Source organism: Manis pentadactyla, chromosome 10 (assembly GCF_030020395.1).
Source record: "Manis pentadactyla isolate mManPen7 chromosome 10, mManPen7.hap1, whole genome shotgun sequence".
Lineage (NCBI taxonomy): Eukaryota > Metazoa > Chordata > Mammalia > Pholidota > Manidae > Manis > Manis pentadactyla.
The window spans coordinates 6,186,927-6,198,248 of NC_080028.1; the positions used below are offsets into that span (position 1 = coordinate 6,186,927).

The following is an 11,322-nucleotide window of genomic DNA, read 5'->3' on the forward strand; positions in this document are numbered from 1 at the left end:
CTGGGTTAGCCCTGCTCCAGGCTGGGGCCTGGGCCCATTCCATCTCCTGGAAATCCTCCGAGCAGGTCATACTCCCATTTTACAGGGGGTGAGTGATACTCTACCAAAAGTTGAGCACTCTCACTTGGCGTGTGGCTGTGCTTTTCCAGTCATTGACCTTCCTCACTGGGAAGGGCGTCCACGGCCCAGCCTGAGGGCTTGCTAGGACCCCTTTTCTGAGAGGACACTGACCTCAGTGCTTCACCGTGCAGACTGGCTCACTCAGCCGCAGGGCAGGTGCTGGCCTGCCCCGCCAGGCTCCCCGCCCAGAGCACACACATGTGTGTTCGTGTGTGTGTGTGTGTATGACTATAGTCTGTGTTCCTGGCCCATTTATCCTTGGGCTTGGTGTTTTATAATCAATTTGCAGGAGTACTTCATATAGTAAAGATGTTAGTTAATAATTGTAACAAAACACAGTTTGGATCTTTTGATTAAGAACACGGTGATATGACATCCAGGGACCTGGTGGAAACCAGCCAAGCCTGCACTGAAGGGTTGAACAGTTGTGCTTTGAAAAAGGTGTTTATTGTGTTTTTGTTGTAGGAGCAAAGCTGGTAAGGGCCAGGTGGAGTTTCTGAGGAGTTGGGACGCAGAAGGGGAGGGGGGAGGGCTCAGACAGACGCCCTTCTACCTGAACAGGTTGCCCTTGGACATGCAGTGCTTTGATCGCCTTGTGCAGCTGTTGGGAACGCAGGTAGAGATGTAAATAGAGGTGCAGATGCTGCGTGGGAGACGACGCTCCAGTGAGACCGAACCCAACAGCAGCAGCCTGGGGACGAGGAGCCACGGATGTGGGACAGCAGGATGCGCTGGGCTCCCAGAACCCGAGACCTGACCTGGAGGGACCCCCACGCCCGCTGGCTCGCAGCACTCAGACAGGCCCTGAGCAGTGCCTGCTCCGCCCGCCATATCCTTATGGCCCTCCTAGACGCTCAACCTGAAAACTGGGCCATGGAATGTGACCCTCCCACAAACCCTGTGGCACCATTTCTGGAGTAGTGCCCCTAAAGACTGATGCTCTGCAGCCGTGGGGCCTCTTCACTGCCCCTTTCCTCTGTCAGGGCAGGTCACTTCTGCCCAGAACCTTCCAGGGCCTGTCCCCGAGCACCTGACAAGGTCTTGGCAGTGATCTCAGGCCCTGGGCTGCAGTCTCCCTGACGTCTCCTTTCACTCTCCTTCACCCAGTGCACATCTTTGTTCAAAAGTCACTTTCTCCATGACCCTGACCTCACTTCAAACCACAGCCCACCCCCCAGCTACTTCTGATCCCCAGGACTACTCTACTGCCTTTTCCCGGGATGTGTGGCCTGCCCCACACTCCCTCCCTCCTGCTTAAGGCTTGCTGTCCTCCCCGCCATCCATCCGCCACCCACCCACTGGAAGACAAGCACTCGGGTCCTGGCAGGGCTGTTGGTCTGCCTGCTTCACTGGTTCTCCCAGTGTGGAGGCCCGAAGCCAGAGGTGGCTGACAGTGGTGCAGGGGCTCGAACCCCGGACAGGCCGCCCTGCTCACTGACCCCTCGAACGTGTTTTGGGCACATTTGCAGCCATCCCTCCCCAGCACCTATTCTGGTTTGTTCATGGCCCTTTCCTTGTCCACACCCTGCTTCCAACGCCCCCCGGAGGGCCCAAGGGGCCCAGTTGCTAAGGATAAGGGGCAGGTGGTGGCAGTGGGACAAGACCAGGACTTGGGCACCCCACCACCAGGGTGTGGACCTGCCACCAGTACTCAGATGATGGGGACCTGCCGGGCTCAGACACTGAGGACCCAGCCCTGCCTGAGCAGCACCCCTGCTCGTGGCATGTGGGGTCGCTGACCTCCCTCCCACACTCAGAAAACTGCCTTGCTCTCCGTGGTGACAAGGCTCAGATACCGTTGTTTGCACTTTGTCGTGTGATCCATTTACAAAGACACAGGCTCACTCCCCTTTCAGCCCGACCATTTTCCTCTATTTGTAGTTCTTACCCTGCTTGTGCAGGTCATTCATCTCACCTATAACAAGAGCCTGGTGGCAGGGATGCCAGCCGTGGGCCTGGCACAGACGGATGGACCTGGGTCTGCAGTGACACACACTCACTTTGCAAGCAGGTTCCTGCTGCCTGGTCTCCATCCCTCTGTCCTTGATCCCCCTCCCTGACTACATCCCTGAGGCATGAGGGTCAAGGTGCTGGGGGGCCTGGCTGGCTCCAGCACCCGGCGGCCCTTTTCCTTCCTCAGTCCCTGCCTTGCTCCCTGCAGCAGACGGGACATCTCCTGAGGCGCCAGTTCCTCTCCCATCCTCTGACCTTCCTGTCACCTGGTTGGCCATGCCCTTGTCTGCATCACACACCATGGGGCGTGGGTGTGGGCCTCCCTGGGGACCATGCTCCAAGCGGGCACAGAGGGCCTGGGGCCATGCCTAGGGGAGGCCATGTGTTTGCCACCAGAAGAGCCCGGATGAGATGGCTATTTTGCTTCTTTGATGTCCTGAACTTCTTGTGGTTCTCTACATTCTTCAACCTGCTTGTTATAAATGTAGGTCGGCATTTCTTTTTGATCTCTTCAACCCTCTTCGTCGCATCAATAGTTTTATTCCAGAGCTCTCGCTCATATTTGACAGGTTCATTTCTATGTTTTCCAAATTCAAATGAATTATCCACTGTAAGCTCTTTACCAGCTGCTTTACGAAAGGCTATAGTCCATGTGGCCTTGGAGGATGGCACTTTCTTTTAGTTTTTATGGCATTTGGATTTTCAGAATCCGAGCACCTTGCAGTCATTCAGACGAACATTATGCCATGGCCAGGGCAGATGGGCCCCAAACAGAAGTAACACTTGTCTCTGGACATGCTGGACCTTCGTGTGTGCCCGCCGGCCGGATGCCAAGCTTGACAGTGCCTCTCTCTTAAATATGAGCAGACAACGAAGGACCACCAGACATTCGAGGAAAGTATGTAATATGAAAAATGAACACCAAGAAAACAACCATAAACAGAGCAACTTAAAGGCAAGAGATCATAGAGACAAAACAATGTTGTAATAATACGTAAATATATATTCTAATACATAACGAGAATCCTCAGAGAGATGAGAAAAGGTCAATGCACCTGTTAAACAAGCACTGGAGTCCTAAAGTGAAACGCTGCAGAGCAAGACAGAGCTCTTGGAAATCGGAAGTAGAGCAGTGCAGAGTAAAGTCAAGCTCAAGGAAAGGGTAGAAGATGACGGAATCTTCCAGAAAGCAGAGCAAAGAGTCAGGAAAGTAGGAGATAAAAATTAAGGACATCATAGAACCAGTGCAAGGGGTGTAACCTCTGAATAAGTGGGTGTGGATAAAGTGAAAGTTCCTGTGGACAGGTTCTCACCTGGCCCTGGTTGGCTCGCTCACTACACACGTGTGGGCAATGCGTCGTTATTGACTCTCTATAAAGAGCCCCGCCCAGTGCTCTACGCAACAGGGTGGCACGGCTGCAAGGCTGCAGGAGAGCAGAGGCTGGAGTGGTGGCAGCGCTGAGGACAGACTGAGACGGCTGCGGGGGCAGAGGGGCCCAGAGGCAGAGACCAGCTTGCTGCGTGCAGACTCGCTCTGAGTGGACAGGATTCTAGTGACTGACCTGCCACCATGAGAATAAGGTTGGGTATAACCCTTTCACCCCAAGAATGTTCTACTGTCATTTCTTTGGTCTCATTGAATCCATAGTGAACTTGCCTGGGGCTGAAACCCATTGGCAAGACAGTGAGTGGGGTTTGGAAAGAGGACAGAAAAGCTGGAGGGAGGGAAATAGTGAAAGACATAATCCAGGGACGTTTCTGAGATACGACAAAGGACATGAGTGGATGAGCAGGTGCCGGGTACAGCCTCTGCCCTGGGTGCCAAGTGCTGTACACGCAGCATCTTTGTTTCACCTCAGTCATTCTGAAGAGGCAGTGTTAATATTTCCACTTAATAGAAGAGGAAACCAAGGCTCAGAGATACGGAAGGACTGGCTCCCAGTCATGCGGATGACGCCGGCACACGCCATGCCCAGATTTTCTCCTTGACCCGGTCAGAAGCCTCGAGGCCTCCCCAGCCCCTGGCCTCTCCCAGGCACAGGGCTGAGCCTCGCGCGCTCCGAGCCACGGGCTTCGTGTCCGGAGCCTCCACCCACAGCTGCTCCACACTCTGCAGCGCCCTGGCCCGCCTGGGTGAACCCGTATCTGGGGTGATGGTGTTTGGGGTGTGATGCGGCCTGAAACAAGACAGCAGAGGCCTCAAAGCCTCCCCCTTATCCAGGTTCACCCTCTACCTTCTGTTGGGACCCAGAGGGCCCCCCACCTCTTGTTTCACAAAAGGAAATTGAATCTAAAGAAAGGGCTTCTCCAGGGTCAAGACTGGAACCCAGGTCTCCAGGGTTTTTCTTTTTTTTTTCTTTTTTTTTCCTGTGGCCAAACTTAGCTAAACAGCTTCACAGCTGGGTCAGATTACAGGGGCGGGGCATGAAATGCGGGAGAAGGACTTGGGATCATCCCTAAGTGACCCTCAGAGGCCTGGGGGGGAGGGGGCTGGAGCCCAGGGATCGAGAGCAGCCTGTAGAGGGAGGTGAGAGAGGGCGCAGCTGTGCGTCGGTGTGGGAGGCGACACCTGGGCTCAGGTAGTGGGGGCCTCCGGCTGGGCCTCAGGTGAGTCTGAGGCAAAATGATGTGCAGGGAGCAGAGCACCGGGAAGGGTGGCCTCAGAGCCACTGATGCCGGGGTTCTTGTTCACGAAGCCGACGAAGGAGCTTCACAAACACCCAAGGTAGGAGAGCAAGGTACAGGCTTTTATTTAGAGATGAAGTGAGAGGACAGAGCTCCCGGCTCACGCCAGGAGGGGACAGAGAGTCCGTGGTTGGCTCGTTGTCTAGGGGTTTTATGCGCAGTTGAGGATTTTCAGGAATGAGGGTAAAGGGTTAGGGGTGCAGACTTGTTGAGTGGTCCCAGAATGCTCATTCTTGATGAGTAACAGGAGATTTTCAGCTCTGATTCTTCCTCAAGATAGCAGTTTCCCTCTGGGAGCACGTCAGTTAAGACCACCTACCCTGCCCCCAGGTGGGCTGGGATGTTGCCTGTTTGCTGAAGTAAGTTAAGAATCTTACTTCTTAACTTCTTGGGCTGTTTATAGTTGGGCTTGCTTACTAAATTAGTCTTTTTTCCTACGTTGCAGATTACTTGGTTAGGATCCGAGAAGGAAATATAGCACATAGGTACGGTTAAAATAAGCTGGGCCTTTTAGCAGGCAAAGGTAAATTTTACAGTGAAGTCATGGGTTATGCTGAGACACTTCTCTTTATCTGCAGAACACTCAAACATTCCAGGCTAAGTTGCTGCTGGCCTTTTGAGTTTCAACTGATCTCACTGAAGATGTCTATATTCCTAGTCTGGTATCTTTACCCTAGAGAATTAGTGTGACTGACTTTGCGTAATGCTTATCACAGGATTTCATTGGGGACTTCTTTGCACATTGCTATATTGTTCTGACTGTAATTATCTTGCTCTGCTTTTTCTCCGGAGGCCCTCACCCTACTCTGCCTAATCCCATGGTCCCTGTCTCACCGCCATCAGGACCGAGCCGTGGAAATGTACCCCCGTGACAGGGCTCAGAGGAGCATGAGTGACAGACACCAGGCAGGACTAGGGGTCATTAGGGACTCAGAGTCACAAAGTCCTGTCCCTGGGCCCAATGGCCAGGAGCCCTCGACGTGGACTACCGATGTGGGCAGAAAGTTGCTGGGATTCATGGATTTCTCTCAGACCAGAGGAACTTCTGAGGGAGCCCCACATGGTGACTGGGGACCGGGGTCAGCTTGGAGAATCGGGCCTCGCAGGAAGCAGCTAGTGGGCAGCAGATCAGCATCCTTGGGGAACTGGATTTTATCTGAGATCCGACTCCTACTTTCCCCTGTGAGGCTAATTTAAGCTGGCTGCTGTGTGAGAACAGAACCCCGTTTCAGGGTCGCGATCTGGGTGGTCGCGATTCTCTCCCCATAGGTGCTCCCATCCCCAGGTAGGAGCAGGACGGCCAAACTCCTGACACCGCAGGCGGCTTCCCCGCACCAGTCCTAGCGGCTCCAGCCAGAAGAATCCCAGGAAAGGGCTCTGATTCGCTTTGCTCCAGTCAGGACCTGCTCCCCAACCAATCAAGAGCAGCCTGAGGGTGGTGTACGACAAGAACAGGTGACCCTGTGGGAACCACACGGTGGGGTGGGGCTGTTCCTGGGGGAAGGGGCAGTGCTCAGGGCCGCAGAATGGCAGGTGCCCTCCACAGGGAGGGGGCGCGTTGCCTGAACACTTAGTCTGTGTCAGGGACTTGGCATGTGTCATCTCTGTACCCCTGCAAATAATCTCACTCTCAACTCACAGATGAAGGCTTGGAGACCGCAAGGCACGGAGAGACTATGGGACGATACAGCGGGAAAACAGGGGCTGCGGTCAACCCAGGTCTGCAGTTGCCCATTGCACCACGGCTTCCTCTCTACAGTCTCTTGCTTAGGGTGCTGAGCATCTTCTTGCAAGATCGAAAGGCCCTGAAGGCAGAGATCACACTGGATCTTTCCTCCTGCCAGAGCACAGGGTTTCTCTAAGTTGGGTCTGGGCAGATCCCTAGTTGGCTATCGCCGGGGGAGTTTGCACGGGGAAAGAGAAACAAGCAACAAAACCACTTGTGGCATAAACTCCACTGTGTGTGATGTAAGGTTGATGATGATGATTCGCAGAAATTTCATGTTCTTAGTAATTACTGCCTCCAAAGGTTGCATATGAGCAATATGGAGCATCCTAGCCAGTTCACCTTGACCGATATATTTTCATATCATTTGCCTGTTAGAGTTTACATATGTTAAATTTGTATTTTCTTTGTTACTATGGTATTGTATTATATCCCCAGAGCTGGAATACATTGCTCAAAGCGATTCACTCAAGCATAAACGTGGGGTTAAAAGGAGACATGTAAATTCTCCAACTCTGAATAATGTTGTAGACAGAAATATAGCACCAGGAGAGCAACACAGATGCAGAGTGGGTCTGCACGCGGTGGGCCAGCAACTCCGCAGGTGCAGTGTTGCACAAAAAGCTGGAAGAGGAAAGGGCCGGTAGGAAGGGTGACAGGCAGGAGAGGACATTGGTTTTATTGGCGCCCCCACCCTGGCTCCCAGTTCCTGTGGGAGTGTCAGGGGCTTGTCTTCAAAAATGGCACCATGGCTTCTCCAGGTAAACCCATAGGGTTATTTCTGAAACAAGCAAAAGCTAATTCTGTCCAGCACAAGACTGATTAATTTTGCCACTAAAGGCAGAGAAGATGTCCAAATGGTAGATGCCATTCAACACTCCCTTCCTTCTAGCAAGAGAAGAGAAACAGCTCACACGGTTGCTGAGAAGCCAGGAGAACCTGCCTTTTGGATGCTGAATTGTACTCCCCACACCAGATTCAGAATTTGAAGTCCTAACCCCTAGTACCTCAGAATGTGATTGTATTTGGAGACAGGGCCCTTATGAAGAGGTAATTGAGGTAAAATGAGGTCGTTGGCAGGGGGCCTAATCCAGTATGACTGGAGACCTTACAAGAAGATTAGGACGCAGACACACACAAAGACCCCGAGAGAAGTCTACCCGTCGAGGAGAGAAGCCTCAGAAGAAACCAGCCCTGCCCACACCTGGGTCTCAGACTTCTGGCCTCCAGACTGTGAGACAATGAATTCCTGTTGTTTATGCCCCTAGCCTGCGGTATCTCAATATTGCAGCGCCGGGACGCAAGTACTTTGCTCAAGACAGATTATCAGATACTATGTTCAGAAAGCACTACATGCAGTTGACAGAATTCCTCAATCAGAAGACAAGGTTGGAAGCCATAGGGCATCAGCTGGACACTACGTGGAAAGGCAGAGGACCCATGCAAGGGGACCAGTGGGCATTTTTGACATTGGGACAGAACCACTGATGCCTCAGCTCTGGCCTCCACACGGCGTGTGTGTGAAGGCACAGGGCCTCTTTGCTCTGTCGCTGAGAATTCAAGCTCAGGAAAGAGATGGTGTGTGTGTGCGTGTGCACACATGTGCTTATCAACTGCCCCACTGCCTTGGCAGAGAGAGGAAAAGCCACTTTGACATCAGTTTCGAGGAAGCACCAAATCCCTGGGCAGCGTCCCTGCAATAACAAAGGTTGTACACGAATGTCTTTCCACCATTTCCGTTAAGCACAGAGACCTCTTAAGGGTCAACAGTATGCTTCTCGCAGAGAAGTAAGGGAAGTTATGAAGGAAACTAAATTACCACCAGAAGCGATGTCTCTTTTTGGTGTGCTGGAACCGCCCACGGATCCAAGATGTAAAAGGCTCCCGTGGGAAACTGGGAAATCTGAGGAGTGATCTTTTTTTTTCTTCCTGACACTGTTAATTCCTGTAAAAGTGCTTTCTCTGATTTCTAATGATTTGCCAACATGACATTTCTTAACACTATTGTGTTTAGCGTGAATTTGTCTCATGGACAAGCATCACAATTCTGATGTAAAGACCAAGCCACAAGGAAGAATTGTGGTGCCAACAGCTCAGTCACTGACACTGGCTTTTCCCCAAACACTTCATTATACTGACATCAAAATAATCACAATTGTAGCTAACACTTAGCAAAACCTTCCTTCCTATGTGCCATGCATTGTTTCAAGCACCTGTTTTCACACTCATTTGCTCATTACAATGAGTGTTTGAGGTGGACTTTTCTGTCCTGGTTTCCAGATGAGGAAGCAAGCCCACCGGCGTGAAGAGACATGCTCATAGCCATGCAGCTGCCAGGTGGGGACCCAGGACAGCCTCCCAGCCACCTGGCTCTACCAGCATGACTGTTACCGCTTCATTTTATTATCAGGCTGAAGATAGAATCCATCATGCAAACCATTAGCCATATCTGCATGTGGTGGCTGAACTAGAAGACACCCTCTCCAAAGCCAAATGCCACCAGAGAGAGGCTTAGGACTGTGCAGGCCAGGAACATGCCTGTGTTGGGAGGGCGACGTGTCGGGGACACAGCACCTGGGGCCACACTGCGGGCGGCCTCCTGGGAGCGACCCCAGCCTCTGAGAGCAGATTTGACCTGAATGCCCAGACAGGCGCCGTACCAGTCAGGTCTGGACGTGTAGGGCAAGCGGCCAGCAAGGGGGAGCAGGAAATAGAGGCAGGAGAGGATGCTGCTGCCCGCCTGTGGAGTTTCTTCTTCCCCGGGGAAGCCTCAGTTTGGCTCTAAGACCTTCCAGTTACAGAAGCGGGCCCGCCCGCGTCACCCAGGACGGTCTCCTTCCCAGAAAGGCAGCTGATCATTGACAGCAACCACATCTACAGAATCCTTCCACAGCGGCGCCTGGGAGAGCGTGGGACTATCTGGGGACTACTGCCCAACCAAGGGGACATAAAATTGACTATCACAGGCTACAGGGCAAGCTCAGTGGCCTATAGAATTTTCCAGTTCAGTGGAGATGATCTGGAAACATCACCTATGGTTTGACGTGTACCCTTAAAGCCAGGTGAAGATGCGATTAAGAAAAGGCCATCAGCCACGTGGCTTTTAAATTATTACTGTTACTTTTTAAAGAAAGTTTTGGATGAAAGTATTCTATGACTGCAAAGATACCCAGAGTAGGATGAACTTTCACAAACGACGCCCCCATCTCCCCAGCACCAGGAAGCACTTGGGCCCCTCGCAGGCCCTCCCCACCATGAGGTCTTCTCCAGCTCGCGCCGCTCTGCCGGCTTGGCCCGCCATGTCTGGCCGTCCTCGCTCAGTGCTGTGCCCGTGAGCTCTGTGGATCCTCGCGGTTTGCTCCTCAGTGCCGTGCCTGTCCCGTGGTATGAAGACACCATAATTCACATTTTCACACCCCTTCTCTTGAGAGACTTCTGGGCTGTTTCTGGGCTGGGTTACCATGAAGGCCGCCGCCGGGAGTGCTCCAGTACCAGATGCAGGGGGGACCCGTGCTTTCTGCCGGGTGCTCCTGGAGTGCAGCTGCTATAGGTCGTGGGGTACTGCCTTTGGTAGATATTGCCAAAACGTTTCCCCAAGAGGCTGTAACCACTTGCACACCGACTGGCAGGGTGTGGGTCTCCTCATGCAAAGCCTGCCGGTGGTAGAACGCTACACGACGTGGTGTGGTGCTCTGCATTCCCTCAATGACTAATGCCCTTGTGCGTCTCCCCTGTTTATTGACTATTTCCAGATCCTCTTTTGCGAAGCTCTTTGTTCGTTTTTCAATTCTCTTTGTCCTACTGACTTGTCCGACTTCCCTATATACTCTAGATACAGACCTTTGCCATAAATACATATTGCAAATGCCCTTTCCCCCTCTGTGGGCAACCTTTCCCTCTCAATGAGCAGAAATTCTTAATTTTAGTGTAGCCTGATTTACCAATCATTTCCTTTGTGGGTGGCGCTTTTTGTGTCGGTCAGATGTCTTGGCATGATCCAAAGCAATGAAGATATTCCCGTATGTTGTCTTTAGAAGCTTTATTGTTTTACCTCATTTTTTTTGGTTCTCAATCCACTGGGAATTGATTTGTGTGCATGGTGTGGGGAATGGTATGGAAATCACCTCAGATATCCCCTGAACTCAACACCATGTATTAAAGATGTGCTGTTGTAAAGGCTGGTTATTGTCCCTAGTGTTAGCTTTTGGGCTCTTACATTTTATTTCTCTTATTTCAACAATTGTGAATCTTCTTAAAAGTCTACTTAAAGCTGAAGGATCACGAGTGTGCTGCCCTGGCAAGTAGGGGCCAGGCTGCCGATGCCCCCAAAACCCGCCCCGTTTGCTGAGCCCCTGCTGTGCGGCTGGACTGCCCGGGCCGTCTGCTCACCTTCCTGCCTATCGTCCGCTGTCATCCCCGTTCTGCAGGTGGGGAGACCGGCTCGGGAGTCGGGGACTTGCCCAAAGCACACAGCTAGTACTCAGCAGAGCTGGGGCTCGAATCCAGACAGGTCCAGCTTCAAGGCTGTTCTGAAGGAGAATAGTGATGACGGTGACGGTGTCGGTGAGGGTGATGGTGGTGGTGACAGTGAGCCTGGGCATTTGTGGTGACGTGACATTCTCAGAGCACTGTGCACCTAGAGAGGGGCTGTGACTCCAGCCCGTTGTCCCTGGCTGGCCCCTGCTAGAGGAAGGGCGCTCAGAGCCCAGAGAGGGGGCAGACCCGCCCGAGGTGGGGACAAACTCCAGGGGGGAAGCTGACATGCCTGGGCTTCCTGGAGGAGGCATGGGAATGGTGTGGGGGATGGGAGCATCTCTCTGGAACGCACCCAGGATACT

At 52.6% G+C, this 11,322-nt stretch overlaps 1 long non-coding RNA gene across 1 annotated transcript; it reads left to right on the forward strand.

The window, feature by feature from the left end:
* The first annotated feature begins 397 nt into the window (after positions 1 to 397).
* Positions 398 to 10,694, forward strand: LOC130678920 (uncharacterized). Its single transcript, XR_008991877.1, has 3 exons — positions 398 to 2,971; positions 6,028 to 6,213; positions 6,400 to 10,694. It is a non-coding gene; the product is annotated as an uncharacterized LOC130678920 (long non-coding RNA).
* Positions 10,695 to 11,322: the final 628 nt, after the last annotated feature.